General features: G+C 39.1%; 1 protein-coding gene and 1 pseudogene across 4 annotated transcripts in view; one reads left to right on the top strand and one right to left on the bottom strand.

Moving 5' to 3' along the window:
• Positions 1–13,133, bottom strand: part of FBXL2 (F-box and leucine rich repeat protein 2) — a 92,926-nt gene that overhangs the window by 27,509 nt on the left and 52,284 nt on the right. The gene's annotated exons all lie outside the window — the stretch shown is intronic.
• LOC118904605 lies at positions 4,929–5,015 on the top strand (annotated as a pseudogene).

The following is a 13,133-nucleotide window of genomic DNA, read 5'->3' as shown; positions in this document are numbered from 1 at the left end:
AAGACTACCACAGAGGCAGCCCAGATCTCAGGTGGCAGCACAGCCACCTCAATTCCTGCAGCCACAATGCCCTGGCCCCGAGCCCCAGCCTATTCCACACCATGGCCTCGCACTAGATCTGGGATAAACACAACAGAGAAAGGGATGCAACCTTGGGCTGCTTCAGAGCGGAACTGCCGATGCCTACACAGGTGGTACACAGGTTTGCTGTGACCACACAGGCCTCACCTGCTTCAGCAGTAAGCTCCTTTGGCGCAGGACATGCCCTCGAGGACAATGGAACCTGATCAAACCTGACCCTCAGAGCTTCTACTCCAACATCCGGGGAGCAGACCCTGCCCTCGACAGGGTAGTGACAATGACAGAGCAAACAGAAAGCCCCGCCTCACATCCAGCACAAGCTCAAGACACTGCAACGCCAAACACAGCCCCTATCTGTGTTTGTACCCTATCAAGGGTATACCACCCAGCACACTCTGAGGAAAGATGTGGCTGGCATCCATACCAAGACCAGCCCTCGCACCAAAAACACTGGACACAAACTGTCTACACACAGATGCTCCCACACAAAAACAGCCCTTCAAAACCACAGTAGATGTTTCTCCTAAATTCATAGAGACAAAGAAAGTTAAGTAAAATGAAAAAGCAGAGGAACTACTACCAATTAAACAGTGACAGAAATCTCCTGAAAGAACAAATAATGTCTACTAGACCCCAAGTTCAAAAAGGAGATAATAAAAAAGACGAATCAAGAAGGATTAGCAATAGAAATACATAGCAAGGTCACTGTAACAAGGAACTAGAAACTATAAAGATGAACCACTCAAAAGTAGACAATTCAACTGCTGAGAAAAACCAGTCTAGAAACAATGGAGAGCAGACTAAAAGACAAAGAAGAATAAATAAGTGATCTGGAAAACAGAATAATGGAAATCACCCAATAGAAGAGCAGACAGAAAGACAAATGAAAAAAACTGAAAGCAACATACAAGATCTATGGGATAATATAAAGCATGCCAACCTACACATAATAGGGGTTCCGGAAGGAGAAAAGAAAGAGAGGGGGATGGAAAATGTATTTAAAGAAATTATGGGAGATTGGATCAAGATGGTGGAGGAGTAGGACGTGGAACCCACCTTCTCCCACAAATACATCTACATGTGGAACACTTCTCACAGAACATCTACTGAACGCTGGCAGAAGACCTCAGACTTCCAAAAAGGCAAGAAACTCCTCATGTACCTGGGTAGCGCAAAAGAAAAAAAAAAGAGAGAGAGAAAAAATCGAGATGCAACCTGCACCCCTGGGAGGGAGCTGTGAAAGAAGAAAGGTTTCCACACACTGGGAAGTCCCCTCACTGGGGAGATCAGCTGGGACAGAGGGGGAGCTTCAGAGCCTTGGAGAAAAACGCAGCAATTGGTTTGCAGAGGGCAAAGTGGAGAGAGACCTGCACAGAAGGTCAGTGCCGCCCAGCACTCCCTGGCCTGAGACGCTCATCTGCTGGGGCAGGAGAGGCTGGGTGCAGAGGCTCGGGCTTCGGAGGTCAAATCTGGAGGAGAGGACTGGGGCTGGCTGCATGGAGACAGCCTGAGGGGGCTAGGGTGTGGTGAGACACAACCAACGGAGTATGGGAGGAGGCCTGGGCCCACCAGAGAGGCAGGGTGCAACTGTTGGGGGGCAAGCAAAGGGCAGGCCACCACAGGAGGTTCTTTCTCCATGAGCTCCCTCAGGCAGCAGGGCACCACCTACACGAGCTCCAGGGGCTGGTGTGAGCCACCGCACTGCCATCTCAGACCCCAGAGGCAGGCGCAGACCGCCGCTGCCACAGAGGGTCCTGTGACCAGGCACCAACTCCTGCCCCCAACTCCCTGGGAGCAACCATGACCACCACCGAGGGTACCGCAACCCAGTGCCAACCACTGCCCTCCCCTCCCCAGGAGCGAACACAGCCCGCCACCACTGCCACCAAGGGTCCCGCGACCAAGAGCCAACCACTGTCCCTGCCTTCCTGGAAGCATGAATGGAACACGCACCTGCACACCCTCTATCAAGGGGATAACAACCAGTGCACGTGGAGGAAAGAGACAGCAAGCATCCAAACCAAAAACAGCCCTCACAGCAAAAAAATATTGAACCTACACAAGCTATGCAGGGATGCTCCTGCATACAAATGTGGTCCCTCCATGACCACAGCAGATAACTGTTTCTCCTAAACTCACAAAGTAAGAGAAATATAAGCAAAATGAAAAAGGAGAGGAACCATTCCCAGTTAAGACCCAGAGAATTCCCCTGAAGGAACCAACAACGAAACAGACCTCTTCAGTCTAATAGACACTGAGTTCAAAAAGGAGCTAATGAAAATACTGAAGGAATCAAGAAAGGCTACTGACAGAAATGCAGATTACTGTAAAAAGGAACTAGAAACTATAAGGAGGAGCCAAGAAAAATTAGAAAACTCATTTGCCAAGATGAAAGCTGAGCTCAAGGCACTGAATGGCAGAATAAACAATGCAGAGGAAAGAATAAGTGATCTGGAAGATAGAATAATGGAAATTATCCAATCAAAACAGCAGACAGCAAATGAAAAGAAATGAAAGCAATATGAGACCTATGGAATAATACAAAGCATGCCAATCTATGAATAATACGGATTCCAGAAGGAAAAGAAAGAGAAAAGGGGATTGAAAATCTATCTGAAGAAATTATGGCTGAAAACTTTCCAAACCTAAAGGAGGAAACAGATATCCAGATATAGGAAGCATGGAGGGTCCCAAACAAGATGAACCCAAACAGACGTATATCAAGACATATTATAATAAAAATGGCAAAGTTAAAGATAAAAAGAAGATTCTAAAGGCAGCAAGAGAAAAACAAAGAGTTAATTACAAGGGAACCCCCATAATGCTACCAGCTGATTTCTCTACAGAAACACTGCAGGACAGAAGGGAGGGGCAAAATATATTCAAAGTCTTGAAAGGGAAAAATCTGCAACCTAGAATACTCTACTCAGCCAGATAATCATTTAGAATAGAAGAAGAAATAAAGATTTTTTTCAGACAAGCAAAAACTAAAAGAATACAGCAATAATAAACCTATCCTAAAAGAAATATTGAAAGGCCTTCTCTAAATAAAAAAGAAACAAGTAGATATAAGAAGGAGGAAATCATAATTGGAAAGTAAATCACTTAAATTAGCCAGTATACAGATCAAAAAGAGAAAACAAAACCAAAAACAACTGTGAAAGCGATGATAAATACAAGGAACAGCAAAAGGATAAACATGAAGATGTGAAAACGGACATCAAATTCATAAAAGGTGGTGAAGGAGAGTAAGAATATGCAGATTCCTTTTTTTTTTTTTAATGTATTTGCACCTATATGACTATCAGTCTAAAGCAAGCAGATATAGGAAGGGGTTAACATACTTGAAAAACAGGGCAACTGCAAATCAAAAACATACAGTAGATTCACAAAAACCAAAGAGAACACAAGCATGAAATAAAAGGAAATCATCAAACCACAGAAAGAAAAACAAAGAGAAAGGAACAAAGAAGAAACAAAGAATCAACTGGAAAGCAAGGTTTAATATGGCAATAAATACATATGTATCAACAATTACCTTAAATGTCAATGGACTTAATGTTTCAATCAAAAGACACAGAGTGGCAGAATGGATCAAAAAAAAAGAAAAAGCCTAATATATGCTGCCTACAAGAGACCCACCTTAGGGCAAAGGACACACATACATTGAAAGTGAGGGGACTGGGCTTCCCTGGTGGCACAGTGGTTAAGAATCCGCCTGCCAATGCAGGAGACATGGGTTCAAGCCCTGGTCAGGGAAGATCCCACATGCCACAGAGCAACTAAGCCCATGCGCCACAACTACTGAGCCTGCGCTCTAGAGCCCGCCACAGCTACTGAAGCCTGCGCGCCTAGAGCCCGTGCTCCGCAACAAGAGAAGCCAACACAATGAGAAGCCCACGCACCGCAACAAAGAGTAGCCCCTGCTCACCACAACTAGAGAAAACCATGCACAGCAACAAAGACCCAACGCAGCCATAAATAAAATAAATAAATAAATTTAAAAGAAAGTGAGGGAATGGTAAAAGATATTTCATGCAAACGGAAATAACAAGCAAGCGGGAGTTACAATATTATATCAGACAAAATAGACTTTAAAGCAAAGGCTATAAAGAAAGATAAGGAAGGACACTCCATGATGATAAAAGGATCAACACAAGAAGAGGATTTTACACTCGTCAACATATATGCACCTAATATAGGAGCACACAAATACATAAAACAAAATACTAACAGACATAAAAGGAGAAATTGACAGGAATTCAATAACAGTAGGAGACTTTAACACCCCACTCACATCAATGGACAGATTTTCTAGACAGAAAATCAATAAGGCAACAGAAGTCCTAAATGATACAAGAGACAGATAGACTTAATTGATATTTTCAGGACATTACATCCAAAAACAAACAAACAAAAAAACAGAACACATTCTTTTCAAGTGCATATGGACTGACCACATACTAAGGCACAAAACTAACCTCAACAGATTTAAGAGTATAGAAATTATTTCAAGGGACTTCCCTGGTGGCGCAGTGGTTAAGACTCCACGCTCCCAATGCAGGGGGCCTGGGTTCGATCCCTGGTCCAGGAACTAGATCCCACATGCATGGTGCAACTAAGAGTTTGCATGCTACAACTAAGGAGCCCATGTGCCGCAACTAAGGAGCTGGTGAGCCACAACTAAGGAGTCCGCCTGCCGCAACCAAGACCCGACACAACCAAATAAATAAATAAATAAATAAATGTATATTTTTTAAAAAAAAAAAGACAAGCCTCTCACCCTTAAAAAAAAAAAGAAAAGAAAAAAAAGAAAGAAATTATTTCAAGACTCTTCTCTGACCACAATGGCATGAAACTAAACTGACCACAGGTTTCATTGTGACAAGGGGCACAAAACTTGTGGCCTTCCTATGAACAAATACCAAACATGTGTTCCCATGCACCTCCATGTGGCTGCTGGGCAGGACCAGTGGGACAGGGCTCAATACTGCAAGAAAAGCTACAGTATTTACTGGGGGAATTTGCCACCTAGAGCCGTGGTTCATGTATGGGCAGGTCATGAGCGGTCTTATAAACATAAAGGCTTTGAAGCTCTCTTTTCAAGGAGAAAGAAAAAAGAACAATAGATTCCAACTATATGCCATTCTGGAAAAGGCAAAACTATGGAGACAATAAAAACATCAACGGTCACCAGGAGTTTGGGAGAAAGGGGAGATGAATACACAAAGCGCATAAGGTTTTATGAGCAGTGAAAGTACTTTGAATGACATTATAATGATGGATATATGTCATTATACTTTTGTCCAAAATAGAATGTGCAACACTATTCACTTCATTAAAGTGAACCCTAAGGTGAACTGTGGACTTTGGTGGGTATGATGTGTCAATGCAGTTCATCCCTGTTTTTTTTTTTTAAAAAGTACCACTCTGTTGATAATGGCTATGCATGTGAGGGGAGTGGGTATATGGGGAATTTCTGTACCTTCCTGTCAATTTTGTTGTAAACCAAAACTGCTTTAAAAAAAAGTCTCAAAAAAAAATTAACACTCAGGGTAGACGTTTTTGGCAAAACATTTGTTTCACTTTTAAGTATACATATTATATATGTATGTGTGTTTGTTGGATTGTGATGTAAAATGTATTTTTTAGATCAGAACAGTTTGCAGGCCACTGTAGTTAAATTATGCTGGCAAATAAAGGCACAAATTAACCTCAAAAAAACAAAAAAAAGAAAGAAAAGAAATCAACCACAGGAAAAGAAATGAGAAAAAAATGATTACATGGAGACTAAACAACATGCTACTAAAAAACCAATGGATCAACGAGGAAATCAAAAAGGAAATTAAAATACCTTGAGACAAATGACAATAAAAACACAACCACACAAAATCTGTGGGATGCAGTAAAAGCAGTTATTAGAGGGAAATGCATAGAGATACAGGCCTTTCCTCAAAAAACAAGAAAAATCTAAAATAAACAACCTAACCTACCACCTAAAAGAATTAGAAAAAGAAGAACAAACAAAACGTAAAGTCAGCAGAAAGAAGGAAATAATAAAGATCAGGGAAGAAATAAACAAAATATAGATTAAAAAATCAATAAAACCAAGAGCTGGTTCTTTGAATGGGTAAACAAAATTAACAAACCTCTGGCCAGGCTCACCAAGAAGAAAAGAGAGAGAACCCAAATAAACAAAATAACAAATGAAAAAGAAGAAATCTCGACTGATACTGCAGAAATACAAAAAACTCATAAGAGAATACTATGAACAATTATATGCCAACAAATCTGACAACCTAGAAGAAATGGACAACTTTCTAGAAACATACAGCCCATAAAAATTTAATCAAGAAAAAACAGATAATTTGAACAGACCAATCACTAGGACTGAAATAGAATCTGTAATAATAAAAAAAAAAACTCGGGCTTCCCTGGTGGCACAGAGGTTGAGAATCTGCCTGCCAATGCAGGGCACACAGGTTCGAGCCCTGGTCTGGGAAGATCCCACATGCCGCGGAGCAACTGGGCCCGTGAGCCACAACTACTGAGCCTGCACATCTGGAGCCTGTGCTCCGCAACAAGAGAGGCCGCGATAGTCAGAGGCCCGCGCACCGCAATGAAGAGTGGCCCCCACTTGCCACAACTAGAGAAAGCCCTCGCACAGAAATGAAGACCCAACACAGCCAAAAATAAATTAATTAATTTTAAAAAAATCTTAAAAAAAACCTCCCTACAAAGAAAAGTCCAGGACCAGATGGCTTCACAGGCAAATTCTACCAAACATACAAAGAAGAATTTATACCGAGTCTTCTCAAACTCTTCGAAAAGATTTAAGAGGAGGGAACACTCCCAAAGACTTGTGATGAAGCCACCATCACCCTGATGCCAAAACCAGACAAAGGTATCACCAAAAAAGAAAATTACAGGACAATATCAGTGATGAATATAGATGCAAAAATCCTCAACAAAATATTAGCAAACCAAATGCAACAACACACAAAAAAAATCATACACCACGACCAAGCGGGATTCATCCCAAGTTCACAAGGATGGTTCAACATATGCAAACCAATCAATGTAATACACATTAACAACAACAACAAAAATCAAAAACCATATGATCATCTCAATAGATGAGGAAAAAGCATTTGACAAAATTCAACATCCAATCATGATAAAGACTCTTACCACGGGCTTCCCTGGTGGTGCAGTGGTTGAGAATCCGCCTGCCAATGAAGGGGACACAGGTTCAATCCCTGGTCCGGGAAGATCCCACATGCTGCAGAGCAGCTAAGCCCATGCGCCACAACTACTGAGCCTGTGCTCTAGAGCCCGTGAGCCACAACCACTGAGTCCACGTGCCGCAACTACTGAAGCCTGCGTGCCTAGAGCCTGTGCTCCACAACGAGAGAAGCCACCACAATGAGAAGCCCACGCACTGCAACGAAGAATACTCCCCACTTGCCACAACTAGAGAAACCCGCGCACAGCAACAAAGACCCAACACAGCCAAAAATAAATAAATAAATAAATTTATTTTAAAAAAAAACAAAACTCTTACCAAAGTGGGTATACAGGGAACATATCTCAACATAATAAAAGCTATTTATGACAAACCCACAGCCAATATAATACTCAACAGTGAAAAGCTGATAGTCTTCCTGCTAAAATCTGGAACAAGGATGCCCACTCTCATCACTTCTATTCAGCATAGTAATGGAAGTCCTAGCCACAGCAATCAGACAAGAAAATGAAACAAAAAGTATCCAAATTCGAAGGGAAGAGGTAAAATTGTCACTATATGCAGATGACATGATACTATATATAGAAAACCCTAAAGACTCCACACAAAAACTACTAGGTCTAATAAATGAATTCAGCAAAGTAGCAGGATACAAGATTACCATTCAGAAATCGGTTGCATTTCTTTACACTAACAATGAAATATCAGAAAGGGAATGTAAAAAAAAACACAATACCTTTTAAAATCACACCCAAAAAAAAAAATACCTAGGAATAAATTTGACCAAGGAGGTGAAAGACTTATACACTGAGAACTATAAAACTTATACACTGAGAACTATAAAACATAATAAAGGAAATTAAAGAGGATTCAAAGAAATGGAAGATATCCTATGTTCTTGGACTAGAAGAATAAATATTGTTAAAATGGCCATACTACCCAAAGCAATCTACAGATTTAATGCAATCCTTATCAAATGACCAATGACATTTTTCACAGAACTAGAACAAATAATCCAAAAATCTGTATGGAACCATAAAAGACCCAGAATTGCCAAAGCAATTCTGAGGGGGAAAGAAAAAAAAAAAAAAAGCAGGAGGCATATCTCTCCCAGACTTCAGACTATACTACAAAGCTACAGTAATCAAAACAGTGTGGTACTGGTATAAAAACAGACATATGGATCAATGGAACAGAACAGAGAGCCCAGAAATAAATCCACACATCTATGGCCAATTAATCTCTGACAAAGGAGGCAAGAATATAAAATGCAAAAAAGAAAGTCTCTTCAGCAAGTCATGCTGGGAAAGTTAGACAGGTGAACGTAAATCAATGAACTTAGAACACACCCTCACACTATGCACAAATATAAACTCAAAGTGCCTTAAAGACTTAAACATAAGACATGACACCATAACAAGAGCATAAGCAAAACATTCTCTGACATAAATGTTTTCTTAGGTCAGTCTTGCAAGGCAATAGAAATAAAAACAAAAATAAACAAATGGGACTGAATCAAACTTACAAGCTTTGGCACAGCAAAAAAAAATAAGACAACCTACAGAATGGGAGAAAATATTTGCAAATGATGCAATCATCAAGGGCTTAATCTCCAAAATATACAACAGCTCATACACTCAACGACAAAAAAAAACAAACAACCTAATCAAAAAATAGGCAGAAGACCTTAACAGACATTTCTCCAAAGAAGACATACAGATGGCTAGCAGGCACATGAAAAGATGCTCAACATCACAAACTATTAGAGAAATGAAAATCAAAACTACAATGAGGTACCACCTCACACCAGTCAGAATGGCCATGATTAAAAAGTCTACAAATAACAAATGGTGGAGAGGGTGTGGAGAAAGGGAACCCTCTTACACTGTCGGTGGGAATGTAAGTTGGGGCAGCCACTATGGAAAACAGTACAGAGGTTCCTCAGAAAACTAAAAATCAAATTACCATATGATCCAGCAATCCCACTCCTGGGCATACCCACAGAAAACTATAATTCAGAAAGGCACATGCACCCCTATATTCATAGCAGCATTATTCACAATAGCCAAGACATGGAAACAACCTAAATGTCCATCAACAGACGAATGGTTAAAGAAGACATGGTACATACATACAATGGACTACTACTCAGCCATAAAAAAGAATGAAATAATGCCATTTGCAGCAACATAGATGTAACTAGAGATTATCATACTAAGTGAAGTAAGTCAGAAAAACAAATACCATTTGATATTACTTACATGTGGAATCTAAAATGTGGCACAAATGAACCTATCTATAAAACAGAAACAGACTCACAGACACAGAGATCAGACTTGTGGTTCCCAAGGGGGATGGGGAGAGGGAGAGAGATGGACTGGAAATGTGGGGTTGGTAGATGCAAACTATTACACTTAGAATGGATAAACAACAAGGTCCTACTGTATAGCACAGGGAACTATATCCAATCTCCTGGGATAAACCATAATGGAAAAGAATATTAAAAAAAAAAGAATGTGTGTGTGTGTGTTTGTGTGTATGTATATAATATGTATGTATGTATGTATAACTGAGTTACCTTGCTGTACAGCAGAGATTGACACATTGTAAATCAACTACACTTCAATAAAAAAAAAAAGAAAGAAAGAAATTATGGCTGAAAACTTCCCAAACCTAAAGAAGGAAACAGATATCCAGAAACCACAGAGGGTCCCAAACAAGATGAACCCAAACAGACCCACACCAATACATATAATTAAAATGGCAAAAGTTAAAGAGAGGATTCTAAAGATAGCAAGAGAAAAATAAAGAGTCATTTACAAAGGAACCCCCATAAGGCTATCAGTTGATTTCTAGCAGAAACATTGCAGGCCAGAAGGGAATGGCATGATATATTCAAAGTCCTGAAAGGGAAAAACCTGCAACCTAGGATACTCTACTGACCAAGCTTATCATTTAGAATAGAAGGAGAGATACAGAATTTCCCAGACAAGCAAAAACTGAAAGAATTCACAATACTAAGCCTACTTTAAAAGAAATATTATAAAGGATCTTCTCTAAATAGAGAAGCAAGAAAGCTATACAAAAGAGAAAATCACAATAAGAAAGGCAAATATATAAAAAGATTGAAGATCACTTAAATAGATTAGTACACAGATTAAAAAACAATCAAAAAATTTTGTAGAAGCAATTATAAATACAATAAAGAGTAAAAGAATAAGCATGAAGATGTAAAATAGAACATCAAAATCATAAAATGTGGGGGAAGGCAGTATAAAAAGGTAAATCTTGGGAATTCCCTGGCGGTCCAGTTGTTAGGACTCCACACTTCCATTCCAGGGCGCACAGGTTCGATCCCTGGTCCAGGAACTAAGATCCCGCATGCTGCACGGCGCAGCCAAAAAAATTAAATTAAATTAAATTAAAATTTAAAAGTAAATCTTTTAGAATGTGTTTGAACTTGTATGACTATTAGTTTAAAGCAAGTAGATATAGTTATGGGTCAGCATACTTGAATTCCAGGGTAAACACAAATCAAAAATATACAGGAGATTCGCAAAAAAACAAAAAGAAAGGAACTCAAGCATACTACAAAAGAAGAACATAAAACCACAAAAGAAGAAGAAATGAACAAAGAAGAACTACAAAAACTGGAAAACAAGAATTAAAATGGCAATAAATACATACCTATTAATAATTACTTTAAATGTCAATGGGCTAAATGCTCCAATCAAAAGACATCCAGTGGCAGATTGGATAAAATGTAAGAACCTACAATACACTGCCTACAAGAGACTCACTTCAGGGCGAAAGACACACACAGAGTGAAAGTGAGGGGATGGAAAAAGATATTTCATACAAATGGAAATGACAAGAAAGTGGGGGTAGCATACTCGTTTCAAACAAAATAGACTTTAAAACAAAGGCCATAAAGAAAGACAAAGAAGAACATTATATAATGAGAAAGGGTTCAATACAAGAAGATATTACACTCTTTAACATAAATGTACCCAACACAGGAGCACCTAAATACATAAAATACTAACTGACATAAGGGGAGAAATGGCCAATAATACAATAATAGTAGGAGACTTTAACACCCCACTGACATCAATGGACAGACCATCCAGACAGAAAATCAGTAAGGAAACAGAGGTCCTAAATAACACAACAGAACAGTAGAACTTAATTGATATCTACAGGATACTACACACACACACACCCAAAGGAATACACATTCTTTTCAAGTGTGCATGGAATATTCTCTAGGATAGATTACATACTAGGTCACCAATAAAAGCCTCAACAAATTTAAGAAGATAGAAATTATTTCAAGCATCTTTTCTGACCACAACCAGAAACTAGAAATCAACCACTGAAAGAAAAAATAAATGAACAAATACATGGAGACTAAATGACATGCTACTAAAAAAACAGTGGGTCAACAATAAGATAAAGAGATCAGAAAATACCTTGAGACAAAAGAAAATGAAAACACAACCTACAAAATCTATGCGACACAGCAAAAGCAGTTCTAAGAGGGAAGTTCACAGTGATACAGGCCTTCCTCAAGAAACAAAAAAAATCTCATATAAGCAAACTAAACTACCACCTAAAAGAATTTTAAAAAGAACAGACAAAAACCCAAAGTCAGGAGAAGGAAGGAAATAACAAAGATCAGAGAGGAAATAAATACAATACAGATTTTTTAAGAAATAGAAAAGATCAGGGACTTCCCTGGTGGTCCAGTGGTTAAGACTCCACACTCCCAATGCAGGGGGCCCGGGTTCGATCCCTGGCTGGGGAACTAGATCCCACATGCATGCCGCAACTAAGAGTCCGCATGCCGCAACTAGGAGCCTGCATGCCACAACTAAGGTCCCACGTGCCACAACTAAGACCCAGCACAGTCAAAATAAATATAAATAAATTTTTTAAAAAAGAGTTCTCATCACAAGGGAAAAAAAATTTTTTTAAAGAAATAGAAAAGATCAAGAAAACCAAGAGTTGGTTTTTTGAGAAGATTATTTAAAAATCGATAAAACTCTAGCCAGTCACCAAGAAGAAAAAGAGTGGACCCAAATAAACAAAATAAGAAATGAAAGAGGAGAAATAACAACTGATACCACATAAATATAAAAAATCATAAGAGAATACTGTGAACAGTTAGATGCCAACAAATTCAACAACCTAGAAGAAATGGAAAAGTTTCTTAAAATATGCAGCCTGTCAACACTGAGTCAAGAAGAGACAGATAATTTGAACAGACCAATCACTAGAAATGAAATAGAATCTGTAATTTAAAACAACAACAACAACAACAACAAAACCTCCCTGTAAACTAAAGGCCAGGACTGGATGGCTTCACTGGGGAACTCTACCAAACATACAAAGAAGACCTTATGCTGATCCTTCTCAAACTCTTCCAAAAGACAGAAGAGAATACTCCCAAAGTCATTCTATGCAGTCACCATCACCCTGATACTAAAACCAAAGACACTACACAAGAAAAGAAAATTACAGGCCAGTACCTTTGATGAATATAGATGAAAAATCCTCAACAAGATATTAGCAAATCAAATCCAACAACACATAAAAAGGATTATACACCATGATCAAGTTGGATTCATTCCAGAGTTACAAGGATGGTTCAACATATGCAAATCAATCAACATGATACACCACATCAACAAAAGACAAAAGCCACACGATCATCTCAAAAGACGCAGACAAAGCATTTGGCAAAATTCAGCATCATTCATGATAAAATGACTCTTACCAAAGTGGGTATATGGGGAACATATCT

The sequence above is a fragment of the Balaenoptera musculus genome, chromosome 11 (genome assembly GCF_009873245.2).
Source record: "Balaenoptera musculus isolate JJ_BM4_2016_0621 chromosome 11, mBalMus1.pri.v3, whole genome shotgun sequence".
NCBI classification, from domain to species: Eukaryota; Metazoa; Chordata; class Mammalia; order Artiodactyla; family Balaenopteridae; genus Balaenoptera; species Balaenoptera musculus.
The sequence above is the reverse complement of the archived record's forward strand: the minus strand, read 5'-3'. Positions and strand labels throughout refer to the sequence as shown.